Raw genomic sequence first — 15,547 nt, 5'->3', positions numbered from 1 at the left:
GACCTATTTAGTGAAAACTGCAAAACTTCTGAAAGGAATTTAAAATGAACTAATGTAATAGAAACATATTCTTGGTTTAAGGATCATAAGAATTGGCATCTTGAAAATGACTATCTTAACTCAAAGCAGTTTACAGAAACAGCAAATTCCGATAAAATTTCTATGGCTTTATTCAAGGACATGGAGTAAATTTTTCTAAAATTTGCATTAAGCTACAAAACTCCTGACATAGCCAAAGCAATCTTGAGGAAAAATGGGAGGCATTGTGTCCCCAGACTTTAAAATCTGACACAAAGCTTTAGCAATCAAAATTGGTTGGTACTGGAAGAAAAAAAGTCTCTTCTCAATGGCATAGGATTGAGAGGTCAGGGAGAAACCCTCAGATGCATGAGCAATTTATTTATGAAGAAGTGCATGAATTGGAGCAAGGAAACCTCTTTAGCCAATGATTACGGGAAAACTAGATAGTCACAATTAAAAAAATGAAATTAGGTGCAAACCTTCATCATACTTGGGTCTGGAGTGACCCTGTGCTTTCCCACAGTGCTTGCAATTATGAAACGGTTTGAGATCTTGACCTGCTCCATCCAGAGTAAGGTGTTAGAAATCTCAGACAGTCGTGAAAAATAAGAAAAAGAATAAAACAGAAGCAATAAGGGAAAAATAGACCCCTCTTTCACCCTGTAAACAAAAATTAACTCAAATAAAATTTTTATATTGCACTTGAATCTTGAAAAATCCATTGGGGAAACATAGGCAAGACTCTCCAAAATCATGACCACAGTGAAGTCTGAAATGTAAGAACTCAAGTGGCAAAGGTAATAAAAACAGAAACGGAACTATTTCAAACTAGAAAACTTCTGCATTCTATGAGCAATGTGCCCTACAATTAAAAGACATTCTGCTGATTGAAAGGATTTTGAGACCATACGCAAGATAAAGGACTAATATCCAAGATACATAAAGCGCTCTTAAAGCTCTCCAACAGAAAAACCGATTCAAAAATGTGGAAAGGAATGACAAGGTCTCAAGATGTGAAATTGACCCAGAGGCAAAGGAAATTCGTCATCATTGATTATAAGGGAAATGCAAATCAAAGTGAAAATAAAATATCACTCACATGGGGACTCACAAATGTGTAACACAAAGCCAGAAATGAGTAAGTGCCAGTGGGGGTGTGCCAGATAGGAACCTCATTTTTCACTGGAGAGACTGTGGTTTGGCTCAGCCTGAAGGACATCTCCACACCTGTACTCATCACAGCATTGTTGACTGCAGCCAGGATCTGGAAACAACGCAAGTGCCCACAAGAGATGAGTGAATAAAGAGCTTGTACAAACACACGTGCAATACCGCTCAACTGTGAGAAGAGGTGAAAGCTTCACCTGGCTGAAACTTGGATGGAATTGGAAGCTGTTATAATAAGTGAGCTGAGAAGAAAAAGACAAATGTCAGATGATCGTCCTCATGTGGAGGATGAAGAAGCAAAGTAAGTGTATTTGACAGTCAGCAGTGGGAATGAACCCCGAGATGTGATTGTGACAGAACAGGGAATTGAGGGAAAACATTTGTGGGTGGGCTTTGATTAAGCCACACCTGGGTGTGCTCAGGACTTACTCCTGTCTCTGTGCTCAGGGCTCAGTCCTGATGATGATCAGGGTGCTGAAGATCAAGTCTGGCTACATGCTCAATGAGAGCATTCTGCCTGTTGCACTATCTGATATTTTGCCCATTTTGTGCCTAGTATTCATTTGTCCTAGTGAATTTTTAAGCTCAATCCATTTTTACGAAGTAGTTTATTTAAAGAAACTCTCTTAGAAAAATGGGAAACATATGAAATATGAGAAACTAGTCAATTGCTGATAATTTGCCTAGTTTGTGCCTGCTGTTAATTTGTTCTAGTGAATTTCAAGCTCAGTTCTGTTTTATGAAGTAACTAGTTTATTTAAAGATGCTTTCTTAGAGAAATATGATAAATATCTGAAACATAAGAAATTTAATCTATTTTTTTCTTTTGATAGATTTCCTTTTTTAATAATCCCAAGAAATGACTGAAATGTGTATCTCAAGAAGATTTTACGTTATATATAAGATTTTGGTTCAATCACATACAGGACACCATGCATGACTAGGTAGTTAGTATTTCTATAAACCTTTTCCCTTAATTATATTGTAAAGATTAATCTCCTTGGATTTTGTAAATTTAATTTTTATGAGTTATAATTATATGTTGTAATGATAATATATACATATATATTTATTAGTGAGATACCATGTACAGTTACATGGTAACTAGTTTGTAAATAGACTTACAATCTTTCGTATTTGGGTTTCAGTTATACAATGATCAAGTACCCTTCCATCCACTAGTGCCCATCCATTCTCCACCAATGAACCCAGTAGCCTGCCCACTACCCCACCCCCACCCCACCCCACCTCTATGGCAGGGCATTCCCTCTTTCTCTCTCTCTCCTTTAGGTTGTTGGGGTTTGCAATAGAGGTATTGAGTGGACATCATGTTCGGTCTATATTCTACTTTCAGCCTTTCAGCACGCATCTTGCATCCCCAGCAAGTCCTCCAAAAACCCTTTACTTGGTGTTCCCTTTTCTGTCTGAACTGCCTTTTCCCCACTGCATGTGCTGCCGGCTTCCAAGATGTGGAGCAGTCCTCCCAGCATCACATATGGTCCCCTGAGCACCGCCAGGAGTAACTCCTGAGTGCAGAGCCAGGAGTAACCCCTGTGCATCGCCAGGTGTGACCCAAAAAGCAAAAAAAAATTTTTTTTAAAAATTTAAGTTGGTCATATATTCATTGTGTGAATTAATGTTGAAAGCTATGTTTATTCTCGGAATTTCTTTCAAAGCGAATGGCCATAATAATATACCTATCTCTGTAATATACCTTTAATGTTATTGAGCATTATCGGAAACAATTGTTTTTACATAAGTCTGAGTTGCATAACTTAAAAATGTTGTTAGTTCAGTGTATTCTTTGTTAAAAGTCTAAGAAATTATATATATTATTAGGTATTAAAAGTTACTTGAGAGCCAAAATGTCCCATCTCAGTTTCTTAGGTTTCTGACAGCTCTTTCTGCAGTCTGAGGGTCCATGTGGTATAGAGGAGTAGGGGTTAAGGAGTCCAGGCGAGGCACCATTATTTCTGCTTTTAATGCCTGCTCGTATTTTCTGGGTTTTCAGACAGCATGTACACTTTCTTGTTTTCTAAAAGTTTTGTGTGAATAATGCCATAATCTATCCACATAACTAATCTGAAGATTGCAATTTGTTATTAAAGATGCAGTTTTATTTATTTTATAATGTCATGACAATACTAAGTTTCGTATTATAAACTAATGTGTTTGATTTTTAAGGTGACATTGAACTTTATTGACTTAAACATCCTTTTTAATACATATATAGGTTAACTTGATTTTATAATCCTATGGATAAACTTTTATACTCAACCATTTGAAGCTGCATTGGAAGACATTTGGCCATAGTACCTTCTTCTACTAGGTCAGTTATTAAGCACTTTCTCCTTTATGTTGATGAAATAATCCTCTATATTTGGTAGTTTGTTCAGAATTGTGGTTAAATTTTCTGAAATTTTTTATATGTAAAATTTGTATTTGGGGGCTGGAGCGATAGCACAGTGGATAGGGCGTTTGTCTTGCACACAGCCAACCCTGGTTGGATTCCCAGCATCCCATATGATTCCCTGAGCACCGTCAGGAGTGATTCCTGAGTGCATGAGCCAGGAGTAACCCCTGTGCATCGCTGGGTATGACCTAAAAAAAGCAAAATAAATAAATAAATTTGTATTTGGTAATAAGATTTGCTTAAAATTATTGTACACTTAAAATTTGAAATATTTTCAATATGCTTTGTATATTTACATTGAAAATAATTCACTTTATTTTAATGTTTAGTATAGAGCTAAACCATAATCCTATAAAAGATGAAAAACCAAGCATGTGGAATTAAAAAAAGAATAGGAAAAGCAAAACAAAAATTAGCAAATACAAGTGAGAAAACAATAAAGATTAGTAGTAAGAAAAATAGGAGAGATTTAAATACTTCAGTGAAACATAATTTTACTTTGGTGACACTGACTACAAAACATGTGGTAGAATCTTAATATAGTAATTACTTTTTAAAGCTCTTTTTGTAGGGCTGCTCTATGAAATTTTTATACCATCATATTTAATAGTAAATAATAAATTAGTATTAGTATACAATCATATTTAATAGTTTGCTTTTATGCATGTATTCACCCATGCTTTTAACTATAGAAAAGATTTCTTTTAGCTTACATGAGATTTACATAGAAACGTTTATCATAGAGGACCGAGCTCACCCTGCTGGTGAAACAGACCATGTACACATTCAGTCTCCATCACCAGACAACTGAATGGCAGCAGTCATTTGAGAAAATGCTGCTGTTTTCTCCAATATCAGAATACAATGTGGTGTGCTTTTTCTCTTCAGCATTTCTTACCTGCATGCATTCCTTAAAGCTATACTTTTATTTAAATTATTTATCAGACTATTTGAAGTGTGCTTCCACTTATAAAAGTTATATTTGAGTTTTGAGAGGAGTTCATTTGACCTTTTTTTGTACTTAAAACAATATTAATTTGAGGCTGGAGCCACAAATTAAGCCGCACAGCGGGTAGGGCATTTGCCTTGCACACGGCCAACCTGGGTTCGGTCGCCAGCATCCCATATGGTTCCCTGAGCACCATCGGGAGTAACTCCTGGGTGCATAGCCAGGACTAATACCTGTGCATCGCTAGGTATGCCCCCCCCCAAAAAAAGAAGTAATATTAATTTTAGGTAGCACTGTAGCACTGTAGCAATGTCCACCAGTTGTCCATCGATTTGCCCGAGCGGGCCCAGTAATGTCTCCACTGTGACACTTGTTGTTACTGTGTTTGGCATATCAAATAGGCCACGGGTAGCTTGCCAAACTTTGCCATGTGGGCGAGATGCTCTCTGTAGCTTGCCAGGCTCTCTGAGAACAAAGATAAATAGTATTATTTAGTATTATTTAGGAGTGAACATTTCATTTGAGCAAATCTTTGAGAACCTAGGAATTATTGAAAGTAAATAAAACAATAGTTTACACTTGATTCCCTTAGTACTGTGAATCACTTAAAATATAGCTCAGTTTAAAAAATTAATTTTTTTCCTATTATTTTGTACTATATCTGATGATGACAAATTTGATTCTGATTTTTCTGCCCCTAAAATAAACCTGAAAATTGAGTTACATGGCATAGTAATTGAATTTAAAGTTTAAATATTTATTTTTGACTTGTTTTTTAATTTTTATTAGTGAAACACCATGAGGTACAGTTGTAGAAGTACAAATTTTTGTGCTTGGATTTCAGTTATACAATGATTGAGTACCCATCCCTCCATCAGTGCCCATTCTCCACCTCCAGTGCTCCCAGTATCCCTCCCACCGCCCCATCCCCCCATCCCATACCACCCCTGTGGCATTCCCTTTTGTTTCTCTCTCCTTTTGGGTATTGTGGTTTGCAAAAGAGGCATTGAGTGGCAATCATGTTAGGTCTAGAGTCTACTATCAGCATGCTTCTCCCATCCTGGGAGGATCCTCCAAACACCCATTATTTGGTGCTCCCTTCTCTATCTGAGCTGCCTTTTCCATTTTCCCCCAGCATGTGCGGCTGGCCTCCAAGTCATGGAGTGAACCTCCTGGTACTTATCTCGGCTATTCTTGGTTGTTAGTCTCTTATTTTGTTACTTTATATTCCCAGATAAACGCAATCTTTCTATGTCTGTCCCTCTCTTTTTGAGTCATTTCGCTTAGCCTTGGAGTGTTTTTATTCAGGTCTCTTTTAGCTGGTACTCTTCTGGTTCCTTGGATCTGGATGTCTGCATTCTTTAACTTTGGGAACTGTTCCCCAAGATTTCTAAGAGTTTCATTGTATTGGTGGTGCTGTTTCTGTGCTGGTGATAGAGCCCAGGCCCATGTACATGAGGAGCAGATTCTTCATCGTTCAGCTGCTTCACCCCACCCCCACAACTCAGTTTAAATGTATTTTAAGAAATTCATCTATATAGTAATATTTAGAATTGAGCAAGTAAAAATGTGAACAATTAAAGAGCTTTTATTAAAATTTTATAGTACTTTAGTGCTATGGATCTTCTTGAATGAGTTCATATGATGAAATAAAATCTGAAAGATAGCAAATTCAAACCTGATGGATGTTTTTACAACAACACAAGAAAATCATAATTAATTAATTAAATAATTCCTTAATTTTTTTAATTTTTAATTTTTAAGAATACAAATAAATTTCTTAGCATTTAATGATTTTTTGAATTAAAGATCTGCTATAAGTTATAATTTGATTTATAGTTGGAAATAGAGTGACTTACTTTTATTTAAAAAAATTTTAAATTGACAGTGAAAGAGAGACAGTACAGCAGAAAGGGAGCTTGCTTTGCAGGCTTCTGACATGGGTCCATCTATGGTCCCTTGAACCCTCAGAAGTGATCCCTGAGCACAGAGCCAGGAAGAAGCCCTGAGCACAGCTAGCTGTGGCGCCAAAACAAAACAAGACAAAACCAAAAAAATTGACTTGTGGTAAGTTAATTCTAATTTACAATTAGTCTTACTGAAGTATCATTTACTTATATCTTTTTGAATTGCTCAATTCTATATCACATTTTGTTATATAGCATTATCAATATAAGATAATATCAGACACATTAAAACTGCATTATCAAACTTGTTTTTGAAAACCAAAAAATGTCAAGGAAGTCTATATGTTGCAATCCCTTTAGAAAATCCAAGCCTATAGTTACTCCTCTAAATTTTTTCCTTATTTCTAGAGCTGACAGTTGACTTATTAAAACTACTATATAGGATTTAAATTACTAATTGGATTTAAATTACTATTTGGTCATTTAAATTGTCATTGTCATTGTCCTCCCATTGTTCATCAATTTGCTCAAGCGGGCCCAGTAACGTGTCCATTGTGAGACTTTGTTTTTACGGTGTTTGACATATCGAATACGTCACGGGTAGCTTGCCAGGCTTTGCTGTGTGGGCGAGATACTCTCGGTAGCTTGCAAGGCTCTCTGAGAGTGGCAGAGGAATTGAACTCGGGTCAGCCATGTTGGCTGCGTGCAAGGCAAACGCCCCACCCGCTGTGCTATCACTCGAGACCTGGGTAATTTAAATATTGCCCAAAATGTTGCCAAAAATATTTCAATGATTTGATAGAGCTATGTTATGTTTATTCTAATAAAACTCATTCCTTTGCTTATTTTCCAAAGAGAATAATAAAATTATTGTATTAATTCAAAAAGTTTTGAATATAAGTAAATGCATAGGTAATGTTCAGTTTGCATCGTATATTTAGAGAAAAACTAATATAAAAATATTTAATGCTATTGGTTTGAGCATATTAAATGTCTGGGTATTTTTTATTTGAATATGGGAATTCTGCTGGTAGAACAATTCTTGAAGTAAATTTTGCTCTCCAATTTACAGATGTAATCATGGAAGCATATTGGAAGACATAGGCTAAAAATGAAGCAATAAAAACAACTATGTTAAAAAAATAATAAACTAACAGTAAAGAAGCCATCTTCTCTGCCCAATTGTAGTCCCTGAAAACTAAAAAGAAAACCAGGAAGGCATCCAGGACTCTGGTTTGAATTCAGGGACGCCATTTTGTTCCCCAGGTCAGGATTGAACCCCAACTATGAAGAGCAACGTCGTGGAATGAAGAGGAATAGCCATATATTTCTTCACCTCTCCATAATTAATCATAGACATACACAGACATTCTAACTACAACAATGCATAATAAACAACTCCAAATTACAACAGTCAGAATAGAAAAGCAACGCAGAAACCCACTAAACTTAGTGCAGATTCTAGCCCAGATGAACCAATCAGTAACAATGAGCTATATAACCTCTCTGATAAAAAATTTAGAATGAGATTGATGAAGATCCATAGGAAACTCAAAGAAACAATAGAGTGACCATCTTTACAGCATACAGCCGAAGAGAAGGGCCACATGGAGGGTGGGATCCACAGCTCCCTATGAAAAAGAAAAAAACAGGTTCCAAAAAGAGCCGAGATCATCGGGAAGTCCCAGATGGGGTAGGTACCGCATCCCGCCTCTCCCAGATGGAACCCCGGTGACCAGAAGCCTCTACAAGCACAGCTCGAGTATGCAGGAAGTAGGACTTTTTCTCAAATCTGCCGGGACTACAGCTCCCAGGTAAACTCTGATTCCGGAAGTCACGCACACAGCCCGCCCCCCAGCGCCATCTTTACAGCATACAGCCGAAGAGAAGGGCCACATGCAGGGCGGGATCCACAGCACCCGGAGAAAAAAAAATACAGGTTCTCCAAAGAGCCAAGATCATCGGGAAGACCCATGGGGTAGGTGCCGCATCCCGCCTCCCCCAGATGGAACCCCGGTGACCAGAAGCCTCTACAAGCACAGCTCGAGTATGCAGGAGCTAGGACTTTTTCTCAAATCTGCGGGGACTACAGCTCCCAGGAAACCTCTGATTCCGGAAGTCACGCCCAGAGCCTGCCCCCCAGCACCATCTTTACAGCATACAGCCGAAGAGAAGGGCCACGTGGAGGATGGGATCCACAGTGCCCAGAGGAAAAAAAAAGGTTCCAAAAAGAGCCGAGAACATCGGGAAGTTCCAGATGGGGTAGGTACCGTATGCCGCCTCCCCCAGATGGAACTCCGGTGACCAGAAGACTCTACAAGCACAGCTCGAGTATGCGGGAACTAGGACTTTTTCTCGAATCTGCCGTGACTACAGCTCCCAGGTAACCTCTGATTCCAGAAGTCATGCCCAGAGCCCGCCCCCCAGCACCATCTTTACAGCATACAGCCTAAGAGAAGAGCCACATGGAGGGCGGGATCCACAGCACCCGGAGAAAAAAAAATACAGGTTCCCCAAAAAGCCGAGATCATCGGGAAGACCCATGGAGTAGGTACCGCATCCCACCTCCCCCAGATGGAACCCCAGTGACCAGAACCCTCTACAAGCACAGCTTGAGTATGCGGGAAGTAGGACTTTTTCTCAAATGTGCCGTGACTACAGCTCCCAGGTAACCTCTGATTCCGGAAGTCACGCCCATAGCCCGCCCCCCAACGCCATCTTTAAAGCATACAGCTGAAGAGAAGGGCCACATGGAGGGCGGGATCCACAGCTCCCGGATGAAAAAAAAAAAACAGGTTCCAAAAAGAGCCGAGATTATCGGGAAGTTCCACATTGGGTAGGTACCGCAACCCTCCTCCCCCAGATGGAACCCCGGTGACCAGAAGCCTCTACAAGCACAGCTTGAGTATGCGGGAAGTAGGACTTTTTCTCAAATCTGCCGGGATTACAGATCCCAGGTAAACGCTGATGCCAGAACTCACGCCCACAGCCTGCCCCCCAGCGCCATCTTTACAGCATACAGCCGTAGAGAAGGGCCACATGGAGGGCGGGATCCACAGCTTCTGGAGGAAAAAAAAACAGGTTCCAAAAAGAGCCGAGATTATCGGGAAGTCCCAGATGGGGTAGGTACCGCATCCCGCCTCCCCCAGATGGAACCCCAGTGACCAGAAGCCTCTACAAGCACAGCTCGAGTATGCGGGAAGTAGGACTTTTTCTCAAATCAGCCGTGACTATAGCTCCCAGGTAACCTCTGATTCCGGAAGTCACTCCCACAGCCCGCCCCCCAGCACCATCTTTACAGCATACAGCCGAAGAGAAGGGCCACATGGAGGGCGGGATCCACAGCTTCCGGAGGAAAAAAAAAGCAGGTTCCAAAAAGAGCCGAGATCATCGGGAAGTCCTAGATGGGGTAGGTACCGCATCACCCCAGATGGAACACCGGTGACCAGAAGCCTCTACAAGCACAGCTCGAGTATGCGGGAATTAGGACTTTTTCTCAAATCTGCCGTGACTACAGCTCCCAGGTAACCTCTGATTCCGGAAGTCACTCCCACAGCCTGCCCCCCAACACCATCTTTACAGCGTACAGCCTAAGAGAAGGGCCACATCGAGGGCGGGATCCACAGCTCCCGGAGGAAAAAAAACAGGTTCCAAAAAGAGCCGAGATCATCGGGAAGTCCCAGATGGGGTAGGTACCGCATCCTGCCTCGCCCAGTTGGAACCCCAGTGACCAGAAGCCTCTACAAGCACAGCTCGAGTATGCGGGAAGTAGGACTTTTTCTCAAAATGCCGTGACTACAGCTCCCAGGTAACCTCTGATTCCGGAAGTCACGCCCACAGCCCGCCCCCCAGCACCATCTTTACAGCATACAGCCGAAGAGAGGGGCCACATGGAGGGCGGGATCCACAGCTCCCGGAGAAAAAGAAAAAAACAGGTTCCAAAAAGAGCCGAGATCATCGGGAAGTCCCAGATGGGGTAGGTACCGCATCCCGCCTCTCCCAGATGGAACCCCGGTGACCAGAAGCCTCTACAAGCACAGCTCGAGTGTGTGGGATCTAGGACTTTTCCTCAAAACCACGCAGCTGCTTATGCGGCCGCGCCATATCTCTCTATATACAAAGTGGTCAATGGGAAGTAAACCACCCAACGTTTCTCCCTGAAAATCAGAGTTAAGTTTGGAGCATGGCCACAGCCCCAGAAACACAAGGACTTGATGCAGAACCCAGCAGCTTGGAGGAGAAAAGTGAACGGATTATGCGTTAATCCAGGCCACCATGTCTGCCCGGAGGGGAAAAGGTGTTGCCCCATTTGCCCTCTCTTCTCTGGAAAGAAGGATGGCGGCTGAATGGGAGCCTTGTGGACAGCAAGTATGAGCCGGTGGTGTGGGGGCGACTAAAACCTCATGGGAAGGGGGGTGTTCCGGTCCATCCTTCACGCCCTACCAAGGTCACCAGTTGCCCCCCACAAGCGGCTCTCCAGCACGGCCACAGCCCCAGAAGCGCAAGGACTTAATGCAGAACCCAGCAGCTTGGAGCAGAAAAGTAAAAGGACTATGCGTTAATCCAAGCCATCATGTCTGCCCAGAGGGGAAAGGGTGTTGCTCCCTTCCACCCTCCTCCCGCTGGAAAGAAAGACGGCGGCCACATGGGAGCCTTGTGGACAGCAGTTATGAGCCGGGGGTGTGGGGGCAACAAAAACCTCATGGGAAGGGGGGGCGTTCCGGTCCGTCCTTCATGCCCTAACGAGGTCACCAGTTGCCCCCCGCGAGCGGCTCTCCAGCACGGCCACGGCCCCAGAAGCACAAGAACTTAATGCAGAACCCAGCAGCTTGGAGCAGAAAAGTGAACGGACTATGCGTTAATCCAGGCCATCATGTCTGTCCGGAGGGGAAAGAGTGTTGCCCCATTCGCCCTCTCTCTCTGGAAAGAAAGATGGCGGCAGCATGGGAGCCTTGTGGACAGCAGGTATGAGCCAGGGGTGTGGGGGCAACTAAAACCTCATGGGAAGGGGGGCGTTTCGGTCCACCCTTCACGCCCTACCGAGGCCACCATTTGCCCCCCACGAGCAGCTCTCCAGCACGGCCACGACTCCAGAACATAGAAACCAATTTCTTAACTATCTGACTTTCAGTAGAAATACTTCCAGGGTCAATAAGTAAAATAGCAGAAATCCAAAACCAACATTTAATTCTTGAACCCAGCTGTAGAAAGCAAATCACTTCACAATGCTTTTTCAGCATGTCCGATTTGGGGGGAGGGGTAAACTCTAAATAATAGTGGTGAATATTTTAATGAAACAATGAATGTAATCAAAGCAGATAGAGTGTTAACTAAAATTCATCTGCCTCACAGGGACTGGGAGGGGGGGTGGGGTTTTATTGGGGTTCTTCATGGTAAAAAATAAGTATTGGTAAAGGGAAATGTGTTTGATATTTGCATGACTGAGACCTAAACCTGAAAGCTTTGTAACCTTTCCCACAGTGATGCAATAAATAAATAAATAAAAATGAAACAATGGAGTGCACCGCCAGTGAAAAACAAGAGGATATGAGAGCAGAAATAAGGAAAATACAAATGAAAATACAAGCATAAATGCCAGATCTAAAACCTGGAAGATGAAATGAAAACCTCACTGGGAGACCTCATTAACAGAGTAACAACTTCTGAACACAGAATCAGTGAACTCCAAGATGAGGTGCAGGAAATCTCCAGAAGACACCAGAAGATAGAAAATAGCCTCAAAATAAACCAATAGATGACAAGAGAACTTTGGGATGTATTCAACAACAATGTAAGAATCCTTGAGTTCCCAGAGGGACAGGGGGAAAAAAACCCTATGAAGAAGCAACTGAAAAGGCCATCATTTATGAGTTCCCATAGCTGAAAAGTACATGCACCCAGATCCAGGGGGCCCAACGGGTGCCAGCTAAAAGAAATAAAAATGAAAATACCATGAGATGCATCTTAATCAGAATGCTGAAAATGATAGAGATAGAATACTGAAAGAAAACATCACAAAAGGACATCACTTACAAAGGAGCATCCTTAATATGTACAACCAATTTATCAGATTAAATCTTCCATGCTTGAAGATAGTGGTGAAATACAGTGAATAAAATTCAATGAAACAAATGCCTCACCAAGAATACTTTACCCGCCAGATTCTCATTCAGATTTTGAAGGAACAAAACACAACTTCACAGCTAAACTTCATAGACTTAAAGCCATTTAGATGGGTCACTTTAAGATAAGACAACCCCCACAGACATAGCAAATTCTTACAAAAAGATGGCAAACCCCCCCCCCAACAAAAATCTCTCTCAAAGTCAGTGGGCTAAATATACCAATTAAGAGAAACAGAATGGTAGGATGGATTAAAAAATTGAAACCAACACTCTGTTGTCTGCAAGAATCATATTTAAACATCAAACATAGACTCAAAGTCAAAGGCTAGAAAACAATTGTTAAGGATATCACTTGATCACTTGACTTCCTGTTACTTATCGATTTGCTTGAGTGGACGCCAGTAACGTCTCCATTTGTCCCTGTCATGTGCTAGTGTAGCCCAATAGCATCTGTTCGTTCTAGGAATATGAAAGGCCTCATACAGATCGTTCAGGGTCTTGATGAAGAAGTCTGACCATCTTGTAGGTGGGCAGCCACGCAATCTTTTGACATCCCGTGGAATCCAGTCGGTAATGCCTCTAGTCCTGTGGCAGTCTCCAAATCTCATTACATGTCCACCCATCTGATTTTCGATGCCTTGGCAAACAAAACAGCATCCCTGATTCTTGACCATCAAAGGAGGTCGGAACTCCAGATTCTTTCTCTCATTTGAGTGAAAAGTGACACTCCAAGCATAGCTCTTTCGATTCGTCTTTGGAAGACCCGAATAGCATTCTCATCCTGTTTTCGTAGGGCCCAGGTCTCTGAGGCATATGTTAATGCAGAAAGAACAGTGGAATTGAAGAGATGTGCCCAGAGCCAGAGGTTCTTTGTCCTCTAGCTATTTCTTTGATGTTCTTGAAGGCGTTCTAAGCTGCTCTCTTCCTCCTGCGCAACTCAGGTGCCAGGTCATTCGTCATGTTGACTTCTCGACATAGGTACACATAACTGTTGCATTTGGAGATGGTCGTTCCATTGAGAGCGAATGGAACATCAGGAACAAGACTGTTTTTCACAACATTGTCTTCGTGAGATTCAGCTGTAGACCGACCTTTCCACACTCACGGTCAAAGTCGGCCAGCATTTGTGCCACTTGGCTAATGTTTGGTGTTATTAGAATGATATCATCAGCAAAGCGGAGGTGATGTAGTTGCCGACTGTCTATCTTCACTCCCATTCCTTCCCATTGCAGTCATCGCATGACGTTCCCGGGGGTGGCACTGAAGAGTTTCGGTGAAATGGTATCACCCTGCTGAACTCCTCTCTTGACATTGATGATCACTTCTTTGTAGAATGGTGATATCCTGGTAGTGAATCCGTAATACAGCTCACAGAGGACCCTGATTGATGTATTGAGTTTGAATGCCCTGATTGGCTAGGGCTTCAATGACTGCTTCGGTCTCAACAGAATCAAAGGCCTTCTTTAAATCAATAAACGTTAGGCAGAGCAGCATCTTGAACTCCCAAGAAACCTCAGTGAGCTTGGTTATCGTGTGGATATGGTCAATTGTGCTGAATCCTTTGCGGAACCCAGCTTGCTCACATGGTTGTCCTTCATCTAGCGTTCTGCCAATCCTATTCAGGATGACTCAAGTGAACAGCTTGTAGATGACAGACAATAGGGCAGAACATGCGACAAAAGAGGCGGCAGAGGTGTCAGTGTCCTTGTCAACACGAACTTGGCCACAGCATTGATTCTTTCGAATGCCTTACAACCTGAATAGGACAATTACACTTGAATAGATGTGACTCACTGCCGGCAGTTTCTATCTTCGTTGTAAATGCACCAACATCCAATTATGATGGAATAATTGAGAAGTCCTACATGCAGTTGGAAAAATTCTATAAAGTAGACCACACCTTCTACAAGATCATTGTTGGTGATTTTAATGCCAAGATAGGACCGAGAAGTTCAGCTGAAGAACTCCACATTGGGACCCATGGCCTAGAATGGAACAAACAGGGTGAGAGAGTGTCTGACTTCATTGTGTCGACCAAGACACGATTATCCAGGGTAACTCACAGTTCCAGAAGGCCGAATCTAAACATTGAACATGAGAATAAAGACCAAGTTACCAGAAATTGTGGGATGCAGCTAAAACAGTTATAAGAGGAATGTTTAGTAAGAATTCTGTAAGAATTCATCAGGAAGGAAGACCCACATATTCAGCTTAACTTCTCACTTTAAGATCTTGATAAATGACCATCAAAAGGAGCTTAAACCAAGTGGCAAGAAGGAAATAAAAAAAATCAGTAAAAATGAACGATCTGGAATCACAAAAGATAATCCAAAAGATCAATGAAACCAAGAAATTGTTCTTGAAAAAAAAAGAAAGACAATAAACTGCTATCAAGACTTACAAAGAAAGAGAGAGAACCCCAATAAACTGAGAAATGAAGGGGTGACATCATAACAGAAACTAGAGAAATTCAAAGAATCACCAGAGATTGTTTTCAGAATCTTCATGCAACAAAACAAGAGAAACTTGAAGAACCAGATAAATTCCTGTATTTCTATAAACTCCCAAGCCTGTACCAAATTTGGAATGCCTGAAGAAACCTATTACTATTGAAGAAATTGAAATGGTAATCAAATTCTTCCAAGAAACAAAAGCCCAGGCCAAGATGCATTCACTGGTGAATTCTTTCAAACCTTGAAAGAGGACCTACTGTCAATCCTTTCAAAGTTCTTCCAGAAAATTGAAGAAATAGAAACACTCCCAAACAATTTCTATGAGAAAAATATCACCCTCATAACAAAAGCACAGATAGTAAAAGAAAGTCAGAAGAGAGAGAGAGAGAGAGAGAGAGAGAGAGAGAGAGAGAGAGTGAAAATTATAATCTGATATCCCTGATGAGCATAACTCAAAGATCCTTAACAAAATACTAACAAATCAAATCTAGCAGGTTATCAAAAAGATCATA

The 15,547-nt window shown here is 41.4% G+C and overlaps 1 non-coding gene across 1 annotated transcript; it reads left to right on the top strand.

Annotated features, from left to right (window-relative positions):
* Positions 1 to 492: 492 nt before the first annotated feature.
* On the top strand, positions 493 to 619 carry LOC130031310 (small nucleolar RNA SNORA9). Its single transcript, XR_008793657.1, has one exon. It is a non-coding gene; the product is annotated as a small nucleolar RNA SNORA9 (small nucleolar RNA).
* Positions 620 to 15,547: the final 14,928 nt, after the last annotated feature.

The sequence above is a fragment of the Sorex fumeus genome, unplaced genomic scaffold (genome assembly GCF_029834395.1).
Source record: "Sorex fumeus unplaced genomic scaffold, SorFum_2.1 ptg000046l, whole genome shotgun sequence".
Classification (NCBI taxonomy): domain Eukaryota; kingdom Metazoa; phylum Chordata; class Mammalia; order Eulipotyphla; family Soricidae; genus Sorex; species Sorex fumeus.
Note: the sequence above shows the minus strand (reverse complement) of the source record. Positions and strands in the feature narration are given on the sequence as shown.